Source organism: Patagioenas fasciata, chromosome 9, assembly GCF_037038585.1.
Source record: "Patagioenas fasciata isolate bPatFas1 chromosome 9, bPatFas1.hap1, whole genome shotgun sequence".
Classification (NCBI taxonomy): Eukaryota; Metazoa; Chordata; class Aves; order Columbiformes; family Columbidae; genus Patagioenas; species Patagioenas fasciata.
Window position 1 is genome coordinate 25,728,846 of NC_092528.1, and position 23,362 is coordinate 25,752,207.

Genomic DNA, 23,362 nt, shown 5'->3' on the forward strand with positions numbered 1-23,362 from the left:
ATAGAGATTGAAGAGCTGGTGCTTAATGCTGTCCCCAGAGACTTGCTGTGGAGTTTTTACATCGCTCAGCACCTTGTACATAAAAGGGCAGCAGCGGCGATGCTCCTGGTGAATTCCCACTGGCCAAGCTGTCTGGCAGGTATAGCTAAAAAAGCCATTTTTGGAAAATATTGCCTTTTTATAGCTTATCTCAGAGCAGACAGCTGCTTCACATCTCTAGAAATAGCAGAATTTAACAGCCATATTTGCACGGACAGATTTTAAAGGTTCCATCCTCTAAGAAACAACCTACACATCCAGAAACAGGAGGCCAGATTTGTTTTGATACTGGAACCCCCTTCCATATGCTCGGCGTGCCCACGGATTTGCAGAAACCCTGCTCTGAAAACGGGATGTTCATTCAGCAACAGGCGACGTGTAACTTGCGTTTGCCTTCCTACAGAGTCTGTTCCCAGCACAATCTGTGGCAAAACAGCACACGATTAGGCTGATGCTGCCTTTTGCCGAAAATTGTTGGCATTTTATAAATAAAATAGTGGTGGAGGAGAGCATTAAACACTGCAAAAACAAGACTAATAAGTAATAATACCCCACAGCTACAGCTGATCAGCACCTCTCTGTTGTTCCTCTTCAGATGGAGCAGGATCAGATCCCAAAACCCTGTTAGGATTTGTCTGATGTCATGAAGACAGAGCCCCAGGCTGCGTTCCCAACTCAGTCCCACAGCTTCAAACCCCAACCCCATGAGCTTGGAGGAGCCACTTCAGCCACCCAGCTCTGTCGTGTTTGTGAGTGAGACGGGGATGTGTTGTTTTCTTACCTTTTAGCAATTACAAGCCTTTTTAGATAAAAAGCACCAAACTCCCATGAATTTAACACTGGAAGAGCTGATGCCAAGGATGTTAAATGGCTTTGAACGTAACAGGTCCCTGCAAAGTTCCCATGCTACCACCTTTTAGCAGCAACAGTTGGACCAGCTGCCTACAGCATCTTCCTCATTATGAGATTTTTTTCTTTAACTGAATGAAGGGGTACTAAAGACAATGACCTGCTGTGAAATGACCAAAATTCCCATGCAAACAACCCATTAGTAGTGTTCAAATGCAATTTAAATTACTAGTTGTTAAAGTGCTCCTCAATTTCATGGTAAGTTTCCAAGGAAAATTACATGCTATGTACTGTTTAATTGATTGTTTTCTACTTCTTAGCATCCATTTATTCCCTCCTCCCGTCTTTTCCTTAATTTCAAGGGATGATAATGACTTTTCAGGGCGGAAGGAGGAATGGCTAACCAAGTCGGAGAGGGATTTACCTGTAGAACAAGGATGTAGGAGGGAAGGGGCTGCCAGAAATGGGCAGCTCCACCGGAACTTGTCGCTGTGACATTTTCACAGTAGGGGTGTGAGACAGCACAGCACGAGGACTCCTTTCCTCCTCACCACAGGCAGCCAGGCTTTCAAAACCTGATGTTTCTTTAAAAAGTAGTCATCCTTCTCATGTCAAGCAATAAGCAACTGGGGAGCCTTATGCACAGTTAACTATTAGGAGATGGCGGTAAAGCAACAAGAGCAACTTGTTTCTTCCCCCCGGGCATGCTAGTCCTTGAACCGACACGCTCACTGGAGACAAGTTTCTCTCACTTGGGAGATCTCATCCCAAATGCACATACCTAGTTCACAGGAGCAAATTCCCCTCTCAAAGATACTGGAGAATTAGGCTGCGAGAGAGACCTCCTGCTGCTTGCAACAGCTGTTACACAGGAATGTGTACTATAAAGCTAATAACAGACATTTCTTAAAAGCCTGCACTCTGCTCAGATCCTAGGAAAAAGCAGCAGTACAATTAGGTAAGGCGCCATCTGGAAATTCCTGAAGTAACAATACGCGTTGAGATCACATCACACACCAGCAACACACATCGACTTTACAAAATACGCAACACGACTTGGTTTACCTTTAAGCAACCAATGCAGAAATATTTTGTGCTCAGAAATGTACGATTTTATTAGAGCAAACAAGATGGGTTTCACAGTACCACTCAACAAGAGGCTGCAAAGTGCCTCCCTGTCTGCGAGAGCTGAACGTGAGCTATCACATTAATACTGGAGATTTGCGCTTCGCCCAAATTTGCCGCACAGTGCCTCAGTTTCTACACCAGCACACCAGGATAATACAGCTTTCCCCAGTCTGCGGGCATGATTTAGTGCTTAAGGGCTCTGAAATTTTGCCTACAGAAATGCAAAGTATCAGATGTGTAGAGCCATCTGGGTTCATAACTTTGTCTTGCCTTCATCCCTTCCATGCCCACGTGTGCTAGCCCCACGCTATCTGGGGCAGCTTCTCTTACCTGCTGTGGGGCACGTACACCCGGTCCTTCACATGCTAAATCCCCTCACAGCACCTGAGTCACACAGTGACAGTGTCACTAATTCACCAAATCCCGTTCAGTGCCAGCCCAGGATCGATCGGTCCAACAGCCGAGATGAGGAATGGGCCGTGAACCAATCATCCTTACATGGGAGCTAAAGCAAATCCTCTGCATTTAATACATCATTAGAAGTCACTGAGAGGAGCTCAAGAAAGGCAGGCACGGAGCTCTCAGAGCACGCTTGAGGTCCAGCGCCATGGAAGGCTTCTCACACTCAAGTGTTTACAGGGTGCCAGGCTGCAGGAAGAAAATCTTTAGACAGCTGTATTAATTTACAGGTCAGCCCTTAATGGCTCTGTTCCTGGAGCAGAAGAAAACCTGCTGTGGATCCTGGTTAGCATCAGCGATCACTGGATCTGCCCAGGTCCTGGAGAAATACCAGACGGAGAGACCTGGCAGCCTGCGGTCCTGGCCGTGGGCACCCTCCAGAGCTCTGCAGCCCTCCCAGCACCCATCAGGGGACACAGGTGGGGAGCTCATCCTTCACAGTCCATCCAGCTCTGAAGTCACATCCTCACAGCGATGCGATGGTTGCACAGTGAATAATCAGCACATGAAGATTACCAGTCCCAATGTGCTTCCCCAGGAGTGCCAGATGAGCACTGCCCCGACCCCTGGGTTACAGCACCCAGGCACTGCTCATCCTTGTCTTCCAACAAGCAGCCTGCCCTGGCAAGCGGGAGAGGCAAGAAACTGTGAGAGGAGCAGAACATCATCTTTTCCAGTGCCGCTGTGCTGTCCCCAAAACACCAAGCTTGGCCACAAGCAGCTGGCGAAGGCTGGACGCGGCACCTCCACATCCACCAGAAGCAGGGGCTGCCAGGGCACGGCTGAGCAAGGGAAGTGCTGCATGGGCAGGGGGCATCGCCCATCGCACAGGGCCACATGTACAACAGCAAAGCACAGCGCACGAGGAGCGACACAGACCAGCACTGCTTTGCACCACCATGCACCACAGAGGACAGGCGGCTGGGCTGAGGCTTCACGTGCTGCAACAGCTCCATGGGCCTCCACGGCACCCTGTTTTCCACCCCATCACCTACACCGCCCATGCAGCCTGTACACCCTTTAGGACAGAAGTTCTTTCCTTTTCATGGGTACCAAGCCCAGCACAGTGGGGCCCTGACCTCAAAAGCTGCAGTAATCCAAATAGCTTGTTGAAACAACAAGGATTAAAATGCAGCTTAAGTCTGCAAACTCCCAACAGGTCCTGCCTGCAGGAATATGCTCCAGAAGTCCCTTCATCACCTTTTGTGGCTGAGTGCTTTCCAGCTCACCTCCCATCCTGGTGCAGAACTAAGCCAAGTATCTTTCCCTGCCCAGAAAAATCCAGCCAGTTTCACACCTCACGGACCTGCTGCAAATCCATGTCTCTGGAAAACCAAACTTCACACTGAGTATTAATCCCTATTTAAAAGGGCAAAAGAAAATCAACAGGAGATTCAACTTTCTGACAAAGGTCTTCAATTTGAAACAGGGAGATCATGATAACAACAGGTTTGAATTAGCCTAAAAACACCAATTAGCCCAGAAAACACAGGCATCACTAACCAGCAGCAGGAACTATAAACCATTTATCACCAATGCCCCTTCCCAAGTTAAAGGAAAAATCACAGTGCTCTCTGTCCGAGGCATAGGACTGGCTGCTCTGCAGCCCCCAGAGCAGCATTAAAAACACTCTATATGTGTTACATGCTCCAAATGGCAAGAGGAATGTGGGACAGTGGATCCCCAACTCCAGATTCCCCAGCATGGTTTTAGCTGTCATGAATAAAACGGGAAGCAAGGGCATCTTCCAGGTTCCCTCCGCGCCCCTGACTGTCTGGATGAACTGTAGTTTCCTTTCAGGAAAGAGAGAGGAAAGGGGGGAGGGAAAAAGAGAAGCTGAAAGCTGAATTATCAGACAGAGGAAAAACTATCAGATTAAGGAAAAATAAAGAATAACAGGAAAAAACAAACAAACACCGAATCTTCATCCAGTTACAGCAGCTAAACTCCTCCAGGTCCCTAACAAAATAGAGTTAAATGTAAACATTTGAGAGAAATATACCCATATATTATGCAGCCTTTTTAACACAAACTCTTGCTTAGGAGACAGAAATCATACTTAAGCTATATTTTACTTGCTGACCACAGGCATATATACTCATTTAACTCTACAATGCTCTGCTGCCTTGCCACATTAGCCAGTTAAACTAAAAGGAAGAGCGTGACTTAACGGGAGCTGGCTTAAATTATCTTTATACCAAGGCCTGAATAAACATTTTGCCTTTGAGATCAATCCACATATCCAACTGTTCCTGCTATGGAAGGTTTCGTTAGGTCCCTTGCTGCTGACTGGCGATCCACATGCCTGCCTCCACCAGCAATGCACACGCTTTGATGCAATCCATCTGACTAAACAAAACCAAACAAAAAATCCCAAGTTTCTTGCTAAAGTAGCAATGATGCACTTACCAGCATCCAGGCAAGCTCCTTCACTAACACGCTTCCCTCTCAAGCAGATTGAATTTGGAATAATGTCCAGGAGCAAGAGAGAACTGAAAACTGACCAAAACAAGCTTCCAAAACAAGAAAGGAAGGGGGAAGGGGGGGGGGGGAACCCACAACCTTACTACAGGAATTCAAATCCTGCTTCTACCAGACCCTGAGTCACCTCCCCTCCCTTCCAATAGATCAGAGCAATGGGTAAACATTTCCAAATATGGAGATCAAAACTCCAAAGGATGTCAAAAAAAAAAAAAGATCACCCTTCTCTCCCTGGCTTTGGCACAGGGATGATTTGCCCCTCTGGAGCTCGAGCTGAACACATTGCTGTTGCTGACCCATGGACAGCCAGGACACAAAGCCATGTGTCGCTGTCTTGACCTGCATGTTGGTGGCTCCTGGCTCAGTGGGTGACACTGCATCTCTGTCCCCTCCCAGGGATGCCCAGGGAGATGCCACAGGGCAGTTTTGGGAGCCATCATCCTTTACCCCCTACAGCAGGGGTGTCAAACTCATTTTCACCAGGGTCCACATCAGCCTGGCAGTTGCCTTCAAATGTAACTACTACATTTTTACAGTCCTAAAATTACATTCGGCCCGTTGAAGGGAACCACGAGGCTGATGTGTCCCCTGGTGAAAATGAGTTTGACACCCCTGCCCTACAGCAAACCTTCCTCTCATCCCTCTACTTAGCAGATAACCTCCCAGAACTATTTTTTGGAGTGCTCTTTGAAGGCCAATAGGCAAATTCAGGCTGTGTTTATAGTGACACTAGCTCAGGAGAAGAAAAAGCAAGGCTCAGCCATCAATCCCACAAGAGAGGTCCTGCTGCCAGGTCCCACACTGGCTGCTCACCTGGAACAGGGAAAGATTCCCTGACCTGCTCATTGAGCTGGTGCTTTGCAAAAAGCTTGTATTTGATTTGGCTTCCCAAAATGTAAAAGATATGTCTGTAGAAAGGAACACACTGCTTGGACAAGGCAAGATGTCCCTGCAGGGACAAGGAGCCCAGGATGGCAGCATCCTTCAGCCCCTTGCTGAGACACACAACACAGCATCCCCTGGCATCACCCAGCCACCCCACATCCAGGACAGGGGCTAGAAAATCAATGCTTAAGCCCACACAGCAGATTCAGGAGGCAGAACAGTTATTCTTAAGGGGCACAACTGTCCCTGCAGAGCCTGTCTGCACACAGGAGCAATATACCCATCCCAAAGGCATCGCTCCTTGGCTGCAAGAGCCAACCTGCGGGCAGCAAGGAGGTGACTACGCCTGCCAGCATGGGACAACAGCCTCCTGGTAGCTGCAGCCATCAGCTCCAGGAGCAGGCAGCCTCTCAGGAATGTGCAAATCAGGAGGTTTTCAAGGGGAACAGGCTGCCCAGGCGTCCAACCAGACCAGAGTGATTCCCCAGCACCACCCACAAGATGCTATTGAATTTATAGGGAAGGAATTCCAGAGCTGACTCTGCCCATGTATGGCCAAAACAAACTGTAAAAAAGCGACATCACAGCACATCTGGCTTTCACTGGTACTGAAGCAGAGGCTTCAGGAGGAGTCAATATCCTGCAATGACAGAGGCTGTACAATTACCTCCAGTTACCAGCCGGCGGTCAGGGGCCCACGGCAGCGTGAGTTTAGCCCCTGATATCACAGGTGACAGAAAACACGTAAACCTTTGCTTTAGAAGAAAACAAAGCTTTCTGCCTTTTTGAATAAGAACCACTTTTATCTTAGTGATCCATCACTACCACTGCAAAAATTAAATCTTGCCAGGCAGCACCAGCACATGTCCATTACACTGGTAGTCATAAAGGCAGCTTTAAAGTGACACTAAATGGTACACAAGGACAATGTCAATACTGTGCAGGCTAGGACTAACTCTCAGTGTGCAGCTGATCAATTATTTGTCTAAAAACTTGTTAAAACCTCCCCCAGAGCCATGCACCCCAGCCAGCAGCCAGGCCACCAGGAGCATTCTCCATGGTCAGAAACGGAGATGTTCCGAGCACAGTGGTAGGACGTGCTCCAAAACCAGGGCAAGAAGGGTCAAGGTTTTACAAACTCTGGCTCAGTTTTCCAGCACTTTGCAGAAAACAATCCCCAAGGTATTGCTTTTTGCAAGGACAAACAGCAGGATGAAGTAAGGAACAAGGTAAGTCAATGAAGGGAACAAAAGCATGGAGGAGGAACACCTGGAACAGGAGCAACCCCATCCCAGGCGCGCACCAGCCCTTGCTGCTCTGGGATCCCGCAGCACAAACAGATCAAGGTTCTCCTTAATGGTTAAATGCCACTGCCTTGCCTGCCCTGCCAGCGAGGGAAATATTAGCTGTGTCAGCTCGAGAGGCAAAGGGCTTACTGAACCAGAGAGGAATGCAGGCGGCAGTGGCACAGGCGGTGGGGACAGGGAAACGAAACCCAGGGGAACGTGGGCTGCTCGTACAGCCCCTGCACAAGGGTCAGGCAGGGTACATTTTACGGCTCCTGGAGATGAAACCTGGGACTAACAGCTTCGTGACCTTAGAAGGACTCCCATGCTAGACATGAATATAGCTGTTAGAGGGGCTGGGAGGTCAGGGGCCTGAGGACAAGCCATTTCCCAGCTCCTGGCAAGCAGCCCGGTGCTGCTTTTCAATAAGCACAAGTCGTACCCGTCAGACCGGGAACAAGCATGAATCTCCTCCGAGCAGGATTTGCTCATCAGAGACCCACCACGTGGCGATTTCCCAGCTTCACGTTCCTGGGGATGAGGATCCCCACTTGGTTTCCCAGCTGAAATGGCATTATACCCTCTCCCTTGCTACGGTATTCGTTTTAAACAGCAATACCTAAGGATAAGCTGAGTCTCAGTGCCCCAGATTTAGAGCACCATCCACCCCAAATGACACACAGGAGAGAAACTAGAGGGATGGACACATCCATGGTCCAACCACAGCCTAACCAGGAGCTCCTGGCTATGTGGCACAAACAAGTCCCTCTCCTTGCCACAGTCCTGACTCTGGAAAGTAAAAGCTCAGGGGGCTGAGAATAAAATCCACCTCAAGCCTCCTGCACAGCAGTACAGATCGTTATCAATCAGCCACCGGGTCAGGCATGGCTAATTTCATTTAGATGACATTACATAAGCAGGATGGCTGAGAATATTTGATTCACGAAAACATCTTGAAGGGGCATAGAGCTCAACTTGTGTGGCATACAGAACACATGGACTGCTGAAGCGTCACGGGAACACAGACAGCAAGGATCAGGAATGCTCATATACACACATGCCCAACTACACACACACGCCTCTTCCCCCAACATGCACAAAAGCAGACTTGGGACTTGGAAGTCTTGTGCAGCCAAAAGTTAGCACAAATGTTTGTGACAGCTCCACTTTGCAGGCAAAGGCAAAAACCAGGTGCAGAGGAATAAATATAGAAAAGTCAGGCAGGCAAAGCAGGTGCTGGCTTGTAAAACCTTGGCCAGAAAGGCTCCCCAGGAGGTTGAATCTGGTAGTTGTGCAACAGCTCCACAGAAAGACGGAAGAGATGGAAAAAGAAAAAAAGAGAACATGAATGCATATGCATTATTTTATGGCCATATATAGTACATACAGACGTTTGGTATATACACCCCCAAGCTCTCATATGCCACCATACAGCATATACTATTATGCATTGTGCATCTTTGTTTCCATGTGCTTAGATTTGTACAGCATATGTGTGTGTGTATATATATATATATATATATATATATATGTGCATTTCTCATGCGTGCATTCAGCATTACCCCCCACAACACCTATCTGTGCGTGCTATCACGCCCCACAGAGCACGTCTAAAGCCTCAGCACCACAGTCTGGGACAACTTCTGAACACTTGCAGCTTCTCACTGCTGAGCCCTTCCCCACCAACGCCTCTGGGTGCAAGCACCACCAGGGAACCACCAATTTGTCTTGTATTTTCCAGTGATCCCACCCCCACACACACTCTCCACACTCCATTAGGAGAGGAATTCATCTCTTTGCAGAGAATCATGAACAAAGTGCCACTGTCAGAAAAGCCACAGATCCTTCTGAGAAGTTGCCCCTTGCGCCTGTGAAACGTGTTTACGTACCAGTTCTCACGCTGCACAGCCTGGCTGGTGGGATGAACTCAGAGCAGGGCTTTTGGAGACACGTGGGGCTCTGCTAGAGTCACGACTTTGGGTTTCTTTCCCAGCCCTGCGAGGAGAGAGAGAGATACCCGTGTGATGCATGCCGGATGGGCCTCCCAACAGCTCATTTCCAAAACTTGCAATTTAACCCACACAGCTTCTGGAAAACACAGTGTTTTCTTCCCTAGCTTTCCTAGGCAGAAGCCTCCATACTCTTGAACTCCTTTTGGCACCCCCCTCAAAAGCATCACCACCTCAAACCAGGCCAACAACCAGCACCAGCTGGCAGCTGCCACAGCTTGGCCAACAACTTGCACCTCCTCAAGCTATGGCTCCTTTACTGCTCTTAATGTCCTTGAGAAGGGGTAGGTAAAAGGAGACTGTAAAAGAGGCATAAAATAAGAGAACAAGGTGTATCTATCGCTCATCTCTGTGACCTCTAGCACAGTGAAGGAGCTGGGAGGCATCATTTAATTTGGTTTGAAACTCATGGGGTCTACCATCACCATGACCAGAGCTACACCACCATCCTGTTCACCCCGTCCTCCACCTTGGCACAGCCTTTTCTCTGAGGAGCTCTGCCCAATTCCCATCAGAGACTGCCTCACTCTTTCCTGTAGCTGCAAAGCAGACACGACCCTTTCTTGAAGTGGCCAAGTAGGTGCAGTTTTTCCCCTCGGCAGGAGATGAAGGTAGAGCAGCAGAGACAGCCGGGCCACACGACGGCCGTCTTGCATGTGACGTGCCGGGACACAGCACCGAGTGCATCCCATGGAGACAGGCGGCATCTGAATCGCACACTCGTTCCTGCTGGCATCCTGTCCAAGCCACATCCCGGACACCCTGACAGACCTATCTCTGCTCACGACAAGCGCTGGCTTGCCTTGTCATTGCTGCTCAGCAGAGAAAGTTACTATTATTTGCTGTTGTAATGATGGAAAGGCTCAGTTCAGGCTTACATTTGTTGTACCTGTGCTGCTCACGAGGGTGCATGCAAGCCCACAAGTCTACAACCAATGTGCAAGATGCAAAAAAGTGCTGGCAGTTCACAGCCTGTGTCCGTCCTCCCTGTCACCTGGTGGGGCATCTTCCTGCCCCTGCCAGCACCATTTGTCCTTCACCCCACATCCAATGCTACAGCAGCCAGGTGAGCGACAGGGCTCTCACCTCTCCCAAACACTGGTAGATCTCCATTGTGCCAACACCACAAGAGCATGATGAGGTCCATTCTGGCCGAGGAGGCACCTTCCCAGCTCAGCCCCTGCAGTGGCAGCCAACCCTGGGTCCCCACAGGGCTGGGCAGGTATAAAAGTCCCCAGGACCTTCAACTCGCCCCTCAGGTGTGATGAGGACAAATTCAAGCAGAGATCACAATGGCTTCTCTCACTCACTGCAGGCTTGGGATGAAGATGAGTAACTGCAGGGTTTTATTGCTGCTGAACTTAGCCAAAGAGCAATTTCTCGCCATCCATCAAGGAGGAGACAAGTACAAGCAAATATTATGGTTATGCATGTTTATTTTTCATTTTAAAATGATGTAGAGTTATATACAATTTAGGTCCTTCCCACAGGTTCCTGGCAAAATGCCCTTCAGTCTTATCTGCAAAGGCAGAAGACAACAACATTCCCCTCTGGTTCCAACACCATTTCAATTCAACCCACAACAGCACCTCCGGGAGCTCCAGGTAAGACAATATTTCTTGGGACCCAACCTGTGTTTAGAGGATCCTGGCTCAGGCTTGTCTTTCACCGAGTTTAATTCAAGAAGCGTTTACAAGATCAGTTATAGGATTTGGCTAGTTGAACTGCATCTGCCTGGCTCTACTTTCCATGCCAGCTGTCCCCATCACCTTGTGACTGGGGTTCATGCAGCAAGAAGAGCAGGAGCCCACGTGCCCTCCCCAAGCCACCCAGCTGAACCCTGCTGTGAAACCACCCTCCCCAGCAGCCAGTGGGGCCCATCATGGTCCCAGAGGGACAGCAACCCACTGATGCACGGGCATGTGGTCCCTCCTGGTCACACATCCACAGCTGGGCAGGACAGGAACAGCTCGACTGGTCACAGCAACATGCATCTGAGATGGTCTCTCGAACTACCCCATTTGTGACCCCATTTCTTTAGCACAAGGCTGCAAAAGTCAGTCTGGGTCTTTGAGCACGGAAATACTCAGAAGGCAGACATAGAGGACATACCCAAGGTGCCAGAAGAGCTGCACATCTGCTGTATGACAAGCCATCACACCATGATATCAGCGCTAAATCAGAGATCTTCAAGACACGATCTCAACAAGCATTTCTCGTTGGGGAGCATTTCTCCAGACTTGAGGTCCCCAAAGCCCAAGATCAGCACAGCTCCTCTCAGTTGCCTGTATGCATCCCTCAGCAAGGAGCACCGCCAGAGCCTTGCACCAAAGAGGACTACATGGAGCCTTACCAAAGCAATGCCTTAATCACATCGGCTCTGTTGGGGAAGCAGGCAAGAGATACAGATCTTGAGAGACAAAAGTCCCAACAAAGGGTCTGCCCCTTGCAGCCACACTCATTCCTGCTTTGGCTCAGGTAGGAAAAGACAAATGAGTGCACAGTACAGATGCACCCATATCACTGCAATCTATCCCAGCACAAGTCTTTCCCTCTCTGAAGTCCTTGGAGAAATACGTGCAAGGACCATCCCCATGGAGCCACCTCTGTGTTTCATCCAACCCCCAACAACCTTTACAGGGAATATCCAGGTGCTTTCACAACAGAAATAGTAACAAAGGGCAGACTTTTAGCTCTAGAAAACTGAGGTCCTCCTAGCTCAGATCCACCACAACAGATGTTCAGTGCACAGCTAATTCCCATTTTCATCTTGCAATAAGACTATCCAGCTTTCTAGCACCTGCAAGAGATAACAGCGGGAAAGTCTCTTTGGTGAGACAGCTTTACCATGCCAGTCTCCCACCTGGCATAACTCAGTCCAACTCTTGTGCCTTCAGAGTCTATATACACCTACCAATGCACATCTGCATCTTCATTTCTACACTTAGCACAATACAGACCAGTTATTTAAATTCACCATTTCAAGAGGCAATGTATCACTTAAAAGCAGCTTAAAGCAAATGTCCAAACAGCAGGAATCAGCTATCACAGTCAAAGCCTTAAGTAGAGCCTGTGAACAAAGTATTCAAACACATATTTACCAAAATAGCATAGCTTTTGCAAAAGAGTTTTTTCATTTCTTTTTTTCCAACTAGTTATATTCAAGGTACAGTTCATAAAAGGCAAAAAATGTGAACAGGAGTTTAAAAAGCCATTCCAAACCGAAAGGAAAATAAGGTGAGAAGCTGAGATCTATGAAATCTAAAATGCTTAAAGACATGATGATCAGAAACAGTCCGTTCGCTCACTGGCTAATACGCAAGGTTTCCCGTTTGCAGATTTAAATCTAAAAACAATAGTTGACAACGCCTGAATTTAAACATCGATCATTTTTAAGGTTTGAGCTTTCTTACATTCTCCAAGTTTTTCAGAAATGGACAGTTTAAAACATCTGCAAGAATTCCAAGTTTCAGAGAAGTGCAGTCAGCACTTTCAACAAATAAAGGCATCCCTAGCTTAACTTTACAGTGGTCACTTAGAAATTGAAGTAGCCAGACTCTCCAACCCCTTTAAAAGAAAATTTTACCCACAAAAATAATTTCAGCAAGTGCTAATTACATTTCTCACACAACAATCTAGTTGACTGGCATCTGTTTTTCTGACTGTTGAAAAGTTGCATTCACTATTAAATCTTTTTTACACTTGAAAGTGTTACCAATACTCAGAGTTGCCTCTTTTTCTTTTTTACTTGGTATGGCTATACTTGTAGAAGCCCAAGCACGAACACCAGTTAAACTGGGATAAAGCAGCCTCATGCTGGGATCCTTCTTCCCCATTCCTTCTCAGAGCAGATGGCCCAGCCTGACCATCACAAGGGAAATTGTCGTCTTAACCATTCCAGTCACCAATTTTTAAGCGCAGAGAAGCTCTGAGCCACTCAGCCATCGGGTCTCTCCTGTATGATTGGCAGGTGTGCGCCCAGGTCCCCAGATGACAACCCCATTCAATCTGACCTTTTCATTTTAAATGAAAAACACTTAAAAGCCTGCCCTGTTCTGACATATGTATTTTTATGTCTTTCCCACACTGTGCCAATATATCTGTTATTTGATGGCCAAAGTCCCTAAACTCAGAAATCTCACGTTATCTCCTCCACTGCCAGAGCCTGGATCCTCAGCTGTTCTGGCCACCACCAGCACTGAGGGAACTGTCTGAGGGCTCCACGTCTTCACGCATAGGAAAATCAGGTCCTTTATATGCAAAGCGCAATTCAGAGTCCAATTCTGACTTAAAATTCAACTTATATGCATGGGTAGCCTTACACTTGAACACAGCTGCCTGGAGACATGGACTGAGCTTGTTGTCCCGGGACACTGATGCCTCCAGGATCTGGCCCTAACTAACAGCTTTGTTTACTTCTGTGCATCTCAGGTTTCTTTTATTTAACTGCTCGATTCAAAAGTACACTGCTGAAGTTATCTAATAAAAAGATCACACAAGATAACAGAAGCTGGAGACGCATTTCCTCCGCTCTGCTGCCAGCAGAGGCACCTGCTCTGGGAGTCACCAATGCAAACAGCAACAGCCAATACACCCCGCCGCTGCCTTTTGGGAGGCCAGATCCTGCGCTGGTGTAAAGCAGCAATTATGCGAATGGTGAGTTTCAATCTGCAAGGAAACACACACCCCTCCTTTATCATACTCAGCATGGAGCTGCTTTCAAATCCGCCGCAACCGCACGTGTCAAAATTAGCCGTAATGGGACTTATCGCTTCCGAACTCCTGGTCCGGCCCTCGTGCTGGAGGAAGGCTGATGCTGGCCACAGCACAGACCATCAGCTCCGGTGGGGAAAATTAGCTCCAATTCACTGGCAGCCCCTGCACACTGCATTAAAGCATTGCTCCCCAGGAGCCCCGGGGTGCTGCAGCAGTGGCACATCTGGCTTCGGATCCATGGGATTCGTTTCTATCTTTGCTGTCACACCTGATTTTCAGGCTTGGCCCAGAGTTCATAAAATCAGATTAAAACAAGAGGAAAAAAGGAGCAAGGGGGTAGCAGAAGGAGAGACCACTCCAACACGCTCCTTCAGGCACAGCAGCACCAAAGTGATGAGATCCAGCTTGCACCGAAGGGATGGCATCCAGCTTCCATGGGCAGAGGTTGGTGTACTATAACAAACAAAACAATTATGTGGGGCAGGTCATGTTATATTTAAGCAGTGTCCAAGGAAGCCACGAGACAGCCCTACCTAGAGCACTACAGGGACCAGGAGTCACCCCACTAAAGCCACTGGGCAATGGCTGGGGACTAACCCATCAGCAGCACCAATCATGTCATAATTGTTATTTCAAACACATGAGGACAGCTATCACAGAAAAGAAGGGTGTCTAAGGAACGAGAGGAATCAGCACACCTATGCCAGAAAGGCTGTGGGTCCCTTGCTGAAGCGACCTTTCAGCAGCTCCCCATCACTGCCAGTGATTTACGTGTCTGCAATTCACACCACGACCGGACCCTGTATTTTCAAACACAGACTACCAGCCTCACACCGTTCACACTCCCTCAGTCTACTGAAAGTGCAAGATTTTCAAAACAGCCTCATTGCTTTTTTTTTATAGTTCCCCCACCACCACCATTTGCTGTCTGCATTTCACCAAACCTGGTCAGACAGACCTTGAGCAAGAGGGGGGCAGTTTCACTTTCTCACTCGAATGCACCCCTGTTTCTTGATCATAGATGGGTAACTGATTTCACTTTCAAGCTCTCATGCAGCATCAGAGCCTGGATTTCAAATAAAGGCCAATATTTTGCAATTCAAAATGAAAATAGTAATTTCCCCCCCAACCCACCAGGAACCATCCTCATCAGGCAGCACCAGCAGAACACTGCTCTAACATGTCCTCTACATCTTAAGATGTCTGGTCAAGAAAAAATAGACCAACAGTGATCAAGAGCAGAAGGAAGCAATGGAGAAATATTACTCCCCAAGGCACCAGGGTCGGGAAGGCACCCAGCTCTCCCCATTCCCAGCCCAGGGTCTCTAGCACCTTTAGGCTGACATCTCCTAGGGCAGAGATCACATTGTTGTGCACATTGGTTCAAGTCTATTAGTTTCATAGTAAACGATGATGATTTTGGTTTCAAATGGCCAAAATTTGAAGGCAAAGGTCACCTTCTCCCAGGCTTGCTTGGATGCCACCATAACAAAACCCTTGGCACCATGGCAGGCTCTCTTATCACTCTTTTAAACCCATTTGTAAATGAAACTTTTAAAATGTAGAGGCTACGTGACCAGACAGTCTGTGTTCAAATCTTCTGTTTTATCCTGTTTTGGTCAGATCATTTGAAAATAGCAGCAAATACCTAGCAACTAACTGGATTCCTCATTCCTGTGCCCACTTGGTCAGGCTAGGTATTTTTGAAAGTGTTATAATCCATTGTGATGTTTAAAAAAGCACAGTCAGCCAGGACCAGTAAATCTCTCTGGTTAGAAATGTCTGTCCTCTCCCCTTCTTCCTCTTATCTCCAAGGATGACCAAGCATTAGCTATATTCTTTCAGGTTTATACCTTAACAGCAACTGTCCCAGCTTCAGTCTTAGAACAAATACCTTCAGGTGGGATGAGCAACAAGGGGGCTCAAACATCTGTATTTAAAACCAAGATGATTCTCAGTGTAGCTGCTTCACTTTCTAAACAGCTGGATTGAGAGGCCAAGGAAGAGTATTCCTTCAAAACCAGCATAAGCCCCGATGGGGCAGACAGGCCCAGGTTCACATGGAAATCTGCCCATCAGCCAGCAGAGAGTGGAGCGGCCTCGCCACCGACTGCTTTTCATGAAAACATTCTTGTTTTCAACAAAAGTTGTTACCATCGCAAATAGAAAAAGAATAATATAAAACACTAAACTTTTTTTCCTTTACAAAACTAGAAATGACTTTCAAGCTGATGCTTTCCACAGAAAATTCCATTTTGAGAAAGGAACCATGTATACCAAATATAGATAAAAAATTCTGGAGTGATTCTGACAAGCCCTAATAACTGCTCTCACTGCATTGCAAAACTAGGAGGACCATGAATGCCTGTGGATGTGTCAGCCTTCTGAACGAGAAAGTACCATTACTTCCACCGTAGATGGAGAATGAGACATACAGAAAACACACTAAAAAAGCTGGTTTAGTTCCCAAATTGCCTCAACTTCAGCTGGAAGCCAGGGTCCTCGTTGAATTTGGCCCTTATCAACAAATGAAATGAATAAACAGCAGGGTCAGTGTTTTATGCTTTTAGTCCATGGGACAGGGACACTGGTCTGCCATCACAGAGCCCCCCCCTCCCTGGCAGGGATGGGACGATGCTGAGGATGACACATGCTGTCACCTTCACAAAGAGCCACCCAACCTCCACTGCACACAAAGCTGCTGCCCCTCTTGTTCCCCAAAGGACACCTGAACATCACTGCCACCACCCCTGGGGTGCACAAGCCTCAGCTTGGCTCTAATAACTAGGAAAAAGGGGATGGAGAGGGTCTCCAGTGTACACAGCAACACGACAATGGGAAGGAAAGGAGATCCCAGTCCCCCAGCTCGGCAGGACCATGCACACACCGTCCTGCAGCACAGCTGTCTAACACTCATCCATCTCAGCACAACGACCTGGTAACTTGCCTGTGGGACCACAGGCAGCTCCACTCGCTTCTCCTGCATGTCAGGGAGGGACTTTCTTCCCCGCAAGGTGACAGCAGTGGGGACAGCAGGGACACAAGCATGCGGCCCTCGTGCCGTTTGCCCAGCACGCAGCCCTGTACAGGCTCCTGTCCTCCCAGCTGGTGCTTCAGCTCAAGCAACAGGAAGGAGGCAGAGCCTGAACATCCCTCCATCACCTGGCACAGGCTGACCAGCCATGCAGAATTCCACAGGAATTCAGAGGATTATCCTCCCCTAAAAGAAGCTTAATTAACTGCCTGTAAAAGGGGATTGCGATTTATCACACAACTTCTTTCAGCACAGTAAATTCAAGTATCATCTTGTCTTTCCTTGAAAACTATGGATAGGAAGTCTTTAGCCCCTGCGTTTCATTTTTTCTTGACCTGGAAAAGTACATACACTGGATTTGCACTGCATTTACTTTATTTTTTGCCTAGCACCAACACTGACTACAACAGTGCACCCCCAGGCCTGCATGATTTGGTTCACTTCAACTGCATTCCTGTTTCTCAGTGGCAAGAAACAGGCTTTTGATTCGCAGAATGGCAAAGTTACCAATTAAACATCCTCAGCACCCTTACTGGACCACATCTGTACTCAGAGGGATAGATCACACTTCTTCCCATGTACCCGATTGGTTTCTCAGCACAAAATTTTACTGGCTACTAATTCTCTATGTTCTTTCCAAGAGTTTGCCACATCATATCCTCCAGCCTGCTGCACCTGAGTACTATTTTGGAAGAGTATATGCCTATTTGTTTAAAATATTAGCTATAGTGTGTGGGTGCAACATCACACCAAAGGCACAAAACACTTGAGACCAAGAAACATCTCACTGGTGTGATTCACAGGAGCAACTAACAGCGTAACATCACCATCATACCTGTCCTCACCTCCTCCTACCCTACCATACTGAGCTTGTCAGCAGGAATTTTGTTGCCAGCGCTTATGTTATCAAGCTAAGTGGTCTTATTTTTTTTCACTTGGCGATAGGGAAAAACAGAAAGGAACTGCAGAAGGTTTTGGAGACAAAGATCTCTCCAGGACATGCCAGATGATACTTTCAAATTTTACTTGGCACAACATCACAGAAGCCAGCATCCAACATGCAAGCAAGACCAGCTCCATGCCAGCCATCGGCCAGGATCAAGGAGCACTAGTGACGGCAGTCAAGAAGAAAGGACGAGGAAAGAGAAAGACAGCCTAATGCTGCACCTGGCACAAGAGGTACAGCCACATGTCTGGTCTCCACCCAAAAAGAAAACACAGGGAATAAAATAAGGAGGGACCTCTACGAGCAACCATGTCTCAGAGAGCAGTGGCCATGCCAAGTCGGCACTTGCCAAGACTGACCACGCATCAGTACATGAGATACCACACTTGGCCTTCAGCCTAGAAACAGGAGACACACGTGGGAGGCTGCGTGGGAAGAGGTGGCAAGTGAAGACCATGTCCTATCAACTCTGCAATCTGCACGATGCACGTAGAGGCTCACAGAACCCTTGCATAAGCCATTTGCCTGTAGTCACCATGTATCTAGTTACAACCCCCAGAAACACAGATGACTCGATCACCAGGTCTTTATCAGCATTCACGGAGACCAGAGAAGGTCAAGAGAGCCATCATCCAGGAACAGAGGACAAGCACAGTGAGCTCAATGGGAGCTTGACAGGCCAAGAATGACTGCAGTCACAGAGGAACAAGGAGGGTTCACTCACATCACCCTCTTTTCCTGAGGCTCTCAAAGATGACCAAACCTCTGACCTTTGATTAAACCACATCACTCTCAGAAGAGGGGGCAGTCTAGGGGCTCAGACACTCCATAAGAAACTATTATCTCAAGGTCATGGGCTCATACAAGTTCTTCAAGTTCTTTTTTTCTTAGTCAATTAAAACAGGGGACTCAATCTGCATTAAAAAAGTGTTATTAAGGGCACAGTCATACTGCTCCATGAAATGGGCAGATTAACGAAATACGCCGCTCCTTGCAAGCCCCACAGGAGAGCACATCAACTTCGGGAATGCTCCCTGTGCAAAGTGAACACAACCCACTTTTGCTCCCAGGGTGGCAAACCAGAGGAGGGGTCTGCAGGCATCACCAGCCCCCAACAGCAGCTTGGGCATATCCCCTAAAGAGCATTACAGATGGAGCTCATCTTGCCCCAGGCTCCAGGCCTGGACCTGGGAGACTTCTACCCATCCCTGCACCACAGCTTTGAGAGGAGACATGTTCAGTTGGTGACCACTGCCCAGATACCTGTTCCTCCAACACCAGCTGCTGCTCAGGTGCCAAAGCCACACCATGAGGTCATGGTGGGGATAAGTAGCAAGACCAGAGACGCGCTTCTGCCTTCGCACGCACAGAGCAAACACAATCCACAGGGCTCCAGCCCTTGCTGCCCAGGAGCCCGACCACTTTGGATTGGACACCTTCCAGCCTTCAACCCGGTGGTGACATGAGACAGTCCCTCTGAAGGAGCACTTGCATGGAAACTTAGGACCGGCTGATGGTAGGAATTACTCTGCCCTCCTGCTGCTGCAGACCCAGCCCTGATGGTGACAGAAACGTGACAAATGCAGAGGTCAGGCAAATGGGGAGGAGAAAGGACACCTTCCACTAACACCACCAGACGCAGAACACCACATGAATCAAAGTTATTGTGTACCTGAAACCCATTACTGATAGAAACCAAACTATTTAAGAACTCCAGCTGCTGCCTTCAGGATTCCTGTTAGTGAGCACAGACACAGTAAAAACCTATTTTGTTGTTGCTGGTTTTTAGCCCATGAAGTCAGGGTAAAAATGTGCTCCTGCATCTGGGCTAACACACTCTCCTCTGTCACCTTTAGTGGTTTCCCATCAAGAAAACACATACTCTTCCCCAAATTCAACTATTATGCTTCATAAGTTTTTTGATAACTCCATGCTTTTCCCACATTTACCCTTTGGTCCAACAGCAGAGAGAGAATTCAAGCATAAACTTGAATAAACTCTGTGCACCAGGATGGAGCTGCTGGCCCTGCCAGAGCCCTCCCATGCATTGTGGCCAGTGCAAGGGTAACGAGGCAAAACGGAGGGGTTTGGAAACAAAAGTGAAGCAAGCAGAGTTTTCTTCCGTTCACCAAAGATGGTAATTATTTTGGAGAGAACTGCATATCCTTTTGGCTTTTAATTAGTGGCAAACCAAGTCAAGCTCAGCTCATATATGTAAGAAACTATTAGGGTCTGTGGATCTCCAGCCAAGGAAAACAAATCTGTACCGGTCCTTCATCCCCAGAATAACTTCTGATTGTCAAGCACAGCTACCAGGGGAATGAGTGGCTGCTTCTGCAAGCTCCTCACTCAATTAAACTAATGCAGACAAAAAGGCCAGGCAGCAGCAGCAGGCAGCACTGGGCAAGTCAGATGGCTGCACTTGGCACATGTGGAACAACCGCAGCAGGTTCAGAGGGACAAGGGAGAGGAAGAGCGGTCCACAGCCCCTGTCATAGCAAAAGACACCCAAGGCTTCTCCTTGAGATGCTGAATGGCAAAAACTGGTGGGGTCTGTTCCCCAAGGAGACTTCAGGAAGCTTTAACTGAGAATACAGAAGCACACCCTGATATTCTGAGCTGTCATCTGTATTCAACGGAGACAGATCAATATCCAAGTGAAGAAACATCTACAAAAAGTCTTTGATTTATTAGTAATCCAGAAGTGCCTCCCCCCTCCACTCAGCAGCTTTATAACAACTCTGCCTGAAAATCCGGGACGGCCAACAAGACAGAGAACAAAACAGAGACCGGGAGAAACACGTACAATCCTTGGCCCTTCTTAAGCGAGAAAAAGGAGCATCTAAAGCATCTCGATCAACTTTCAAAGCACCCATGAAAGAAAGAAAAAAAACCAACAACAAAAAAAAAACCCACCACATCAGACACAGCAAGAGCTCATTTTTGTTTCCAGTTGCTCTTTTCAGACCAGCTGTTGGGGCACTAATGATCCATACGAAAAAGATCGATCCCTTTTTTCCCTTGTGCAGCTGAATTTTATTAAGAGGATTAATATGGATCTTGTAGGCTACAGTGGCTTACTCTTAGCTCTGTAGCTGTGATATGCTACAGCTTCATTTTCTCTTCGGAAAGTTAAACAAATAACCATTTTTAAGGGTACAGCAAAGTATCAAGCAGCTTCTGGTCCATGCAACACTGAGCAAACTTCTCCTGATGAAAAAAGCTGAAAGACATTCATTATCTGAGTCCTTTGAATAGTCCACATAGGCAGAGTTACTGCAGTGAAGGTCCCTGGTCCTCAGTGCGTTATCTCTGGCAGCTTGCTGGGGCTGCACTTCATGGTGGGATGGAGCAGGAACAGCCAGAGACAGGAACTGCAGAGTCCAGAGACAACTCCAGAATAAACTGCTGCTTCGGAAACACATATCCATGTTATTTGCTTGACTTCAGGCATCGCAGATCGCACAACTGAAGGCGAGCAAAGGAGTCAGGCCAGCCATAAGCACCACATATCTGTGCATCAAGGCACATCAGCATGCAGAAAAAGGTAGACAGCAACACCCACAGCCTCCCCCTTTTAGCTGGATTTTAATAAAGTGCGCGTATGCAAACAAAGAGCTAAATCCCATTCCCTCTCAAAAAAATCAAGAAAGTTGTGCCTTTGATATCAATGGAAACACAGCCTGGCTGCCACAGAGCTGAGGGCAGCACAAGCCACTGTGGTCAGCCCAGCCCCATGGAGAAGCAGCCGGTGCTCTGCAAAGCTGCACCCACACAGCTGGGAACACACCCCAGCTTAGATATGCTCTTCTAACAGGTGTTTTTTGAATCCTGGGCATCTCTCTGCCAAAGTGCAATGATATTCAGCTTCCTTGTGGGCTCAGGAGGCTGCCAAGCATCTGCTGGGATTAGTTGGCCCATGTATGTAAAGTCCACACAAATGGTATCATAAGGAAGGAGCCGACCTATTTATGGATGTCAATGGTGGATCGAGACCCAAACCCACACACTGCATTTGCACATATGGCTGCATCTCACCCTCCAATTACACAACTGAACTTTGTTAACAAGCTGGGTTACTGTGGCTCTACCAGGAACCCCCAAACACCATTACTGGTTGCCCTTTGCAGGAGAAACCCATCTTCCCTCCAGCCTCCATCCCACTCCCTGGAGCCCAACCAGGGCTGCAGACCACAAGCTCTCAGCTCATAGATCTCCAGCAGGCTCTCAGAGGCCAGGGTGCAGATCAGCCACCCAAATTCCTGGTGGTAAGGGACTTTGCATCAGTTTTCACACTTCTCTTGGGTGTCCCTCCCTCCTACACATGCCTCCTGTGAGTAAGGGCTGAGGAATGAGACAGTGAGCCTGCACAGATCAGAAACCACATTGACAAACAGCAACGAGGGACATGAGCTCCCCAGGAAGGACAAGGAAGAGCCCAAGAAGGTTTCAGATGGAACCAAACGTATTTGTTTACAGGTGGTAATGGCTTGCAATGGCAGGGCCATGGGACCTGCACATTCCCACGACCCAGACTTGCCTTGCACCGAGTTGCAAGTCCTAGACATACAGCTTTGCTCTGCCAGAAGCTACTACCCCCTTTCCTCTGCAGACCCATTTCAATACATATCAGGTCTCCATCTTAGTTGCATTCTGCTAACACACACTTTTCACATCCTTTTCATCTTCCCTCATAATCAGTGTCTATGTCCCCAAGTCAAACACTCTGTTCTTTTCTCAACATTCTCTGCTTTATCTTCATCTCCAAGGGCAGGAGCTCCTCAGGCCCAGACACCACTCCATGGGTGCAGCCTGTGCTCTCTGCTCAGGTTCACAGGACTTGGATGCACACGGTTTGGCAGACCCGCCGCTCTCCTTCGGGTAGTGTAACAAGCAACAGGTTCAGCCCAAGATCCTACAGGTCAAATTTAGGTATAAGGACAACACAGGAAAACATCCATAAGATACTGAAGCAAAAACAAATAGACAAATAGACAGCAACCCAGGAGCACACCAATACCATAGCTGGAATTACTCATGTCATTCATTAGATGGATAGGCCTCGTCTTGTTTTGGACATCAAGAGCATCTGCAATCACTTCTATTATATGTCTGGTAGAATGTACACAACTAAAACACACAAGAAGTATTCCTATCCTAGCAGGTGTATCCACTAAGACAGCTGGAACTAAAACAGATGATCCAATGTGGGACTTTCTGATCATACACAGCTACATTTGTACATCCAGTCCCACCCAAGAAATTGGGCACACTCTTAATCAGGTATGAATCAAATCATCTGAGACATAAGAAATTTATCAAGAGTTGTTGCAAAAACCCTTTAAGGTTGCTTCTGCCTCACTGCACTTCACCTTCAAGGGATGGGAAGCAGCTACCACAGGCAGACAGCCACCCTGGACACACCAAAGCTGGAGCAGATCACTTTAACTAGGAATTCTTGTACATGATGGCATGATCCAAGAGCTAAAACATGACCTCGGGCATGTAAACACATACAGGTTTGGGCTAC

At 47.8% G+C, this 23,362-nt stretch overlaps 1 protein-coding gene across 16 annotated transcripts in view; it reads right to left on the reverse strand.

The window, feature by feature from the left end:
- The window catches only part of LPP (LIM domain containing preferred translocation partner in lipoma), a 341,933-nt gene that overhangs the window by 308,751 nt on the left and 9,820 nt on the right, over window positions 1–23,362 (reverse strand). For 8 of the 16 annotated variants that reach the window (XM_071812661.1, XM_065844128.2, XM_071812672.1 and 5 more), the window contains exon 2: window positions 9,017–9,122. The exons of 3 other annotated variants lie outside the window; for them this stretch is intronic. The gene's annotated coding sequence lies outside the window, so the exon portion shown is untranslated. Of the gene's footprint in view, window positions 1–4,884; window positions 4,986–8,377; window positions 8,428–9,016; window positions 9,123–23,362 lie in introns of those variants that run through there. 5 more of the 16 variants (XM_071812664.1, XM_071812671.1, XM_065844125.2 and 2 more) reach the window with 3 other exon arrangements.